This window comes from Amblyomma maculatum, chromosome 1 (genome assembly GCF_055883805.1).
Source record: "Amblyomma maculatum isolate TAMU_Amacu chromosome 1, ASM5588380v1, whole genome shotgun sequence".
Taxonomy (NCBI): domain Eukaryota; kingdom Metazoa; phylum Arthropoda; class Arachnida; order Ixodida; family Ixodidae; genus Amblyomma; species Amblyomma maculatum.
Window position 1 is genome coordinate 138,086,600 of NC_139344.1, and position 8,180 is coordinate 138,094,779.

Consider the following 8,180-nt stretch of genomic DNA (forward strand, 5'->3'; position numbering starts at 1 on the left):
TCTGCCTGCTGAATGCAGGAAAACGTACCTATTACTCGCCAAGCTCTAGGAAAATGAGTTGTCTAGGTTTATCATTTTGTTCACCTTCTGTTTTTATTGATTTTAAAAGGGATGTTTTTGGCAATCTATACAGAAGCGACCATTTACATTTAATTATCAGCATGACATCATCACCATTAATAATTCCAAGAAAGCCATGCCGATGGAAGCTTCATTTAGCTGACTGGGTGTTTTTTCAATCTGAAGGGATACTTGATGAAATATATTCAGATAATCTGAGGATCAATGAAGTCAGTGAAATGTTCACTGCCTGCATCATTGCCACAGCACACTTGGCCATACCACAATCATCAGGAGTAGTATGTCAAAATCATAAGCCTATACATAAGAGTGCAGAGAAGCAGAAAAGAAAATAAAGCAAGGTAAATTTTTGAAGATGTCCAAGCCATGAAAATCTAATAAATTTTGAAAAAGGCAAAAGTTTAAGTGCGATATATCCGCCGCAATGCAAGCTCTTGCCCATTTTCTAAACTGCCCATCCCTCGGGCAGTTTAGAATATTTTTATCAGTCTCTTTCAGACATGGTCACAGTGGCTCCATCGGAATCTCCTTGCCATTTCCCAGACGGCCACTGACGTCCGACGGACAACCGAACTCGGCCGCAACTCGGCGGCCGATTTCGGACGTCCGCCGGAATTCCGGCGTACGTACGAAAGCGGATGGTCGAATCCGTTCGCCCAGCGGACAGCCGCCGTACGTCCGCCACTGGATTTGCTTTTACACAGCTATGATATAGTTTGTAGTCGTCGTGCTCATCTGAACTGCGTATAAATCAGTAATGCCGTCAAGTCTGCATTATATGATGCCAGAGCGAATCGATGCGATAGAAAGCGTTTCCATTAAACAGTTTTTTTTTTTATTTTCCGCGTGTTTCATCGTTCAATTCTTCCATCAAAAATTTTTGATAAGTTAAATGACCATTAAACATTTTTCTATCATGATGCTTCGGTGAAATTTTAATCAGGGGCTGAATAGACGCAGCAAGCAGCAAGCTCAAAACGAACGAAACCGAACCTATCCTCAAAAAAAATTTGAAATGAGCCAATCCAATCCACCTGACAAGTTGAAGTTTAGTCATGGAAGATGGCTTCACGTTTCCGTGTTCTGCATTTTCTGCGCAGTTACAAATACCTACGGCTGTAATGCACTGCTAGCATTGTTTTTGCTGTGGCTTGGTGCGGTTGGCACACTTTGTTCACCCGCCGATTCCAAAGTAAGTATTTCACCGAACTTTTGTTTCTGTAGTGGAACTTTTCCATGCACCGATAGTGGTGAGCTTTTGGGTAAGGAAACAGCTCTGTACAGCAGCCGAACGGTCGAGTGTTTTAGGCGAGACTGACAGGATGGCTCCGCGCCGACTAACTAAAGTGCAGCCTCAAGTCTGAGGGTCATCTTTCTCGGCATTACTGGACGCTGCGCCAGTAAGCCGCGCAACTTCTCTGTCTCTGATAAAGGAGTGCCTGCCCGAGCTTTAAAGGAGTTAGTTTACCAAGCGCAACGTGCTGAGTTGTAAAAACTATACGAGAAAACTTTTGCACTCCTCGAGCCCATCGTGCGACATGCCTACACTCGTGAAAACGTCGCGAGTTTTTTTTTTAATGGACAGCCGCTGATCTTTCTCTCTCGAGCTTTACGGCAACTACAGTTTCTAGAAGGAACGGCTGTAGCTACTAAACTAAAGGTTTAGTACTCTCCTTCAGCTTTGACAAACCAGGACAGCACCTTGCGCATGTTGGTTATGCATGTGGGACCGAACCGCGCAGAACAACCGGACAAGGAGATGAGAGAAAAAAAAAAAAGTCAGCACTTGTCTTTTTCTTGACCCGTTGTTCTGCGCTGTTCTGGCACGAATTTGACATACCGCCGCCGCGATACAGTGGGCTGTGAGCTCTGGTGCCTGCAACGCCTTCTTTTATGCAAAACAGGCATACTGGGAGGCCATGCAAGCCGCGGGCTCAAAAAAAAAAAAAAAAAAAAAAAAAAAAAAAAAAAAACGAGTTGAGCAAAAGTGAGATGAAAACAAAATTGTTGTTGCTTTGTCCTTACAGATATTTAAAGGCTCCTCAGAACTTCACTGCATTATTGACAGCGAGATAATGCCAAAGCTACACTAGAGCCATGTAGCACCTTATAGTGCATGATACTGAGCTTATGTCTCGCACTGAAAGCTCTTACCATGTTCTTAGATTATCATATTAAAGTAGCTTTAAACCCATGCTTGTTAATACAGTGATAGCCATAAATTGAATCTAGGGCATCATGCTCACATACAAGGCTTCTGATAACCGCTGGTCACATGATGTGGGCTATAGCAGAAACCTGTACCTGGTCATCTTACAAGCATTTGTGCAATTGATGCTTTTAATGTGTTGTAAAAGTTTTTGTGTTCTGTTCCTGTATGGGAATGCTTTCCTTATTGAAGGCTAACATTTGGCTTGCTACAGCAAAACCTCTACCTAGTCATCCTAAAAACAGCACCGCAGTTGGTGCTTTTAGTGCGTTGTAGAAGTATTTGTGTTCTGCTTCTGTATGGCAATGCTTTTCTCGTTGAAGACTAGCATGAGGCTTCCAAAAATATTTCAGATGCCATTTGCTGTAGCCGATTTCGTAGGCCAACAGGAAGCAGCACTTTGAACATGGAAAACTGTCATCCACGGGGGAAAAACAGCAACATCCCTTTGCATTCTCATTTCTTTGGTATGGCTAAAAGTGAGTATTGTATCATTATCTATATTATTAATATTGAATCATGATTGTCAGTGTTGAAGTTGTTTGAGCGTGATGATTTTAAACACACAGGACATCCCTTCGACATTAAGGTTTTAGCTTGTTTACATGTAGGATGTAGAACTGGTTTCAACAAACTTTATGCAGCAAATTCTTTTTACATTGTCCACCATGTTACTTTTTGTCATTGTCCATTGAAGTAAATAACCAGTATTTTACGTTTACACAGTCGTCCACTCTTAGCTTGAATGGGAATGTGTGGCATGCAGTTTGCAAAATAGCAATGCATCCGTCACAGCCATGCATCAAGGCTAAGTGGCTTGTGCGTAGAGGGACCAGCCGCTCCAGCTTCACGCCATCTGCCTCTTTGCTCCGGTGTGCAGACGTGCATTGAGGCAAAGTGGTTTATGTGTAGAGAAACCAGGAGCTTCTTTGTCACATCTGGCTGTTTGTTACGGTGTGCAGATGCGCATCGAAGCAAAATGGCTGATGTGTAGAGGGACCAGGAGCTGCTGCTTAACGTCCTTCGCCTCTTTACTACAGTGCACAGCCGTGCATTGATGCTAAGTGGGTTGTGCATGGAGGGTCCAGGAGCTGCAGCTTCACGTCTGCCTCTTCGCTCAGGTATGCAGGTGCGTATTGAGGCAAAATGGCTTATGCATAGAGGGACCAGGAGCTGCTGTGTGGCGTAGTCTGTATATTTGCTATGGTGCGTATCGAAGTACAATGGGGGGGCTCATGTGTAAAGGCACCATGAGCTGCTGCGTCATGTCGTCTGCCTCTTTACTATGGTGCGCAGGCATGCATCAAGGCAAAGTGGCTTATGCATAGAAGGACCAGGAGCTGTTGCTTCACATCTGCTATGATGCGCAGCTGCGTATTGTGGGTGGTGGTGCCTTCAGATACAAATACAGGAGGTTACTCACTAGCTGACCCTGAGGGGGCCTGTCCTGACAAAAACAAGGGGTCCCTAGTTTGGGACCCCAGTGGTGGTAGAGGGACTAGAGGCTGGTACTTCACGCTGTCTGCCTCTTCGCTACGGTGTGCAGCTGCGATGGATGCAGTGGCATCTCAAAAAGTGCATGCCACGCACTCGCATGTTCAGCCTGAGTGGACGACTGTGTACCTGCTATAGCTTTGTTATTCATAGAATAAACCTAGGCCAAGTTGGATAAATTATAGCTCACCTCATATGTGGTCAGCAAAGAAAAGCCACTCCAGAAAATCTGATGCATTTACTGTCATAGGATTCTTATTCATATACATGCTACTGACAAGTCAGATTCTTCACCCTCAGAAATGCCAGAAAAATAACCAAGGGTGCGTCTGCAATAGTCTAGCTTGCTCTTTCTCTGTAGACTTGAGTCAGATGTGTGTTCCATTGCTGTGGGTGGGACAGGTGTGAATCTTTGATTTTAAGCTTGCAACAAGTATGTTATTGTAGTTTAAAGGCAAAACGGTACTAATAATCGCAGCCCCCCATGGCCTTTATCCCCTTTTGATAGTGTTGCTAGACACTGAATTATTAGTTTACTCTGCACTGTTTCTGTCTAGTTAATGTGCGGAGATGTACATATATTTATATGACTTGGAGTTGTCGACTTTGCACTTAGAAACATTGTAGCGTTATCTGATGTGTTGCTTTCATTTCTTTAATGATTTCTGTAAGGGATCGGTGGGTATGCTAGGCACCATTATTAGTCTGCTCTTTTTAGGTCACCTGTTCAATGCCCAGCTGCGGCCGTCTCCCACTTGCCCTCGGACAGGAGGCGGAGAGACGCGCACAGAGAGGCAGCTACAGCAGCTACAGTGCTTAACGGAAACGTAGGCAGAGAGGGAAAGAAGTCCCCTCTTCCGAGGACTTTGCTGTCGCACTCGAAGACGCGGGGACAGGCAGTTTGTTCTCGTTGCTGTGTCATGTAAGGGGCTCATTTTTATTTAAGGAGCTTTACGAACAGTATACAACTAAGGGGTCCTTAGTACTAAGCTTACTAAGGGTTCCTTAGTACGCTGACTGGACCCATCACCTGGAGGCAGCACAGCTTTGAAACGAGCACCTCTTTTGGAAGAACTACTTATCGTTCAAAGAAAAAACACTGTCAGGTTGAAGGGTGTAAGGCCCTCTTCCTTGTTGGGGAGCCCATAAAAGTGACAATTATTCAGTGCAGGTGCGCTGAGTGGGGTCTCGTTGAGGATTCCAACCCTGGATGTCAACAATGGTGGGAGATGGCGGCGTTGAAAAAGGGCAAGTGTGTAACAGTGACGGTATGATGCGGAGCGGGAGGATGTGGGTTGGCTCTTCTGATGTGGTCCGCAATGGTGCTAACTCGGACGCCAATAATTGCAATAATTGCCCTGTAAAAGGAGCCGCCAAGGATGCAAGCTTTGGGCAATGGTTGCGCACGTGGGACACCGTTTTGATGGGTCGTAATTTTTTTTTTCTTTTTTTTTTTCCTAGGGGAGAGATTTTGGCATGTGACCTAGTGAGCCAATCATTTCGAGGTCCATTCTCTAAATTCTGTTTGTTGTGAAACGAATTTGTTGTTCCTTTTGCATTGCTTGTATTAGGGAGAGGGTGAAGAATTTATGAAAGTGGAAAGACATGCCAAAATGTTTGTTAGCCAGTCATGTGTGAGTTCGTTGTCATTGGGGATGAGAAATGTGGGCGGAGTCCCGAAGTTAATGAAACGGCCCCGCGGCCAGGAGAACTCGTTCTGAGCTAGATTTTGATCCCTTTCCTCTTCGGCATAGATCATGGTCATTGTTTCACCTGTTGTAAATACGTACATTCATGTATAAAATTTTCAGTTCATCTTCCTCTCCGTGTGCAAGTTGTTGTGGCCAGATGCAGTAAATTCACTATTTTCATTTCTATATAACGTGCCTTTCTGAAGATGGTGAGCTCTTTTGTCCAATCCTGTAAGAAAGTAGCAAAGCGCTCCCAAATCTTCCACAAAACTGTGTGATATCTTTAATACTAACTGCGGCTTGGTGTCACTCAAAACATGTAGTTGAGGTAGATTTCTCTCCCCCCCCCTCTTTTTGTTCGTTCAAATGAGGACCAGCGGACACTAACTCTTGCTTTTGTAATGCCCTAGGCCCCGCCTTAAGGCAGTACTTCAATGTCAATACCATTTTTATAGCTATGGATGTCCAACAGCACTAATGTCTTTTATACACTTCTTTTACTCTTACCCAAGTGGTGGCTTATACTGCGGGGGCGAAAGTCTCTGGACAGTATGTCTAGATTTTGGACTAGAATCGCGATGTAAACGAATTGTGACCTTATTTCTCTTGCACACATGAAAGAACGTTCAACTTTCACATCGACAAGTATGGTCCGAGTTTCCTGGTCGATGTGAAAGTTATGTGCTTTGATTGCAGTTTGTGTAGTCCACACACTTGTCCCCGATATTACATAGGGGCAAATTAGGCGCCTTTACAGGGGCAGTTTCTTTGGCGCCCACTACCTTCCCCATAAAAAAGCTACAATGTTTCTTGCAAACAGCTGGCTGCATTTATAAATACTATTATTTTTTTGTAATTTGTTGTGCGTAGTTGAGAAATCCATGACATACATGCACAGCTGGTTGCCAGAATTATGCAACCATATTTCAGTAACTAACATCCATGCTGCATGCTGCCGGTAATACATCAGGAGCTTGTGGTTGTCAGCTTTTTGTGTTTTGTGTGACTATAAGCCTTGCTATTCTAATGTCACATATAGCACTGTGGGTAAACAAATAACTTTACTTTTAACTCTTGTAGAAGCATGACCACTGCGCAATCACTGCGGCGGGCTATGCTTCCACATTGGGCTTTAGCCACATGTCAAATGTCTATCTTTATTCTGCTGCAGCAGCTTGCATGTTATCAGATAAGTTACTTCGTCGCAGCTGCTCTTAGGAGACACTTTCTAGACGCTTGTAGCCTAGATGTTGATGTCGATATACCCCCGACACGCCCAGGCAATGTCTTCGGTAGAGGGTACATGGAAACCAGCGAAATGTGCAGTTTACAGAACAAAAAGGTAACAATTTTAAATGATGTTATTATTGATCACTTCTTTTCAGAGCAGGAACAATTACTTTAGAAATCTGCCTGTTAAACCGCTCAAAGTGCAGGTTTCTGCCGCCAATGCGTACCTGTGTAATACTGCAATGCTCTGGCTGTGCTTTATGTTCATATACAGCATCCTTTATGCTTAGTTTCTCTGCATGTGCACTCCATGTCTTGGGCATTACTGAGGGTGCATAGCAGCAAGCATAACATGCCATGTTTGGTCAGAGTGGCATGTTCAAAAAGACGACATAAAAACATTAAAATACTGAATGCCAGGTTCTGGTCAAACTACGTTTGTATATTTTGTTATTCTGCATGGGTTTTGCTGCAGTTATATGACCTTTCTATATAGTATGTGACAGTTCTGAATGGAGATGCATGCGTACAGTGCCATCTGGAAAAAGCAGTTGAGAGAAACTGGCAGTTGCCCTTGGAGATGTGTAATCAAAGTTCAGCACAGATAACTTGAATTTAATTTTCCCTTCTATTGCAGGAGGAGCCCAGCCTGCTCTTTCCATCTTAGGCCTGAAAGACCAGCAACAGCTGATCGAGCAAATGCACAGGATAGTAACTGCTCCTGGAATCCCGGCCTGCGGAGGCCGCCCACAGAGAACTCGATCATCTCCTCGCTAATTCCGAAATATTAGGTTTCAATAAATACCTTTTCCTCCACCACCTCCCCAAGGGAAGAGCTGTCACGGCCAAGGATAATTAAAAAAAAATTATTCAAGTAGATTCTTAATACTCCCGTTGGCCTGCATTTTACCATGCCATTCCTTAACATCGATATTTTTTTAGTGTAGACTATTTATGCATGCAGTTTTTGCAATAAAGCAAAAAAAAAATGCTTTTTTTACAACCTTGCATGCTGGTATGCCTATGCACTTAGCATGTTTTCAGGAATGGTGCATTTGTGTAAAGCTCAGCTAGCATATGTGCCTCTTTGATGGAAGTTTTAATTGCACACTACTGTTCAGTGCTTTGTGTGTGAAAGTAAAGCAGACAACAGGAAACTTGAACCTGTTGCATATTCTGTTGTCTGCTTTACTCTCACGACAAAGGCATTGAGCACTAGTATGTGACAGAAATTTCGATGGCACATGCTTGCTGAGCTTTACACGAATGTTATTGGCAAGTTTTTACACCAATAGCGGGCCCTGCAAGCATGTTCCGGGAAACGTCCGAATGTCCGTCTCCGGCTGCCCGTCGGACGTCCGTGGGACGCGATCCGGATCCACGAACGATAGTCCGACGGACGTCCGCTGTACGTATATCGAACATAACCGGACTTCCGTCGGATGTCCGAAGGTCCAAAAACGGACGTCCGTCGG

At 44.2% G+C, this 8,180-nt stretch overlaps 1 long non-coding RNA gene across 2 annotated transcripts; it reads left to right on the top strand.

Moving 5' to 3' along the window:
* Window positions 1–1,137: 1,137 nt before the first annotated feature.
* On the top strand, window positions 1,138–7,711 carry LOC146204052 (uncharacterized). Of its 2 annotated transcripts, XR_014703948.1 has the most exons (3): window positions 1,138–1,273; window positions 2,644–2,769; window positions 7,343–7,711. It is a non-coding gene; the product is annotated as an uncharacterized LOC146204052 (long non-coding RNA). The 2 variants fall into 2 exon arrangements; XR_014703947.1 differs by lacking the exons at window positions 1,138–1,273; window positions 2,644–2,769 and adding an exon at window positions 2,812–3,411.
* The last annotated feature ends 469 nt before the right edge of the window (window positions 7,712–8,180 follow it).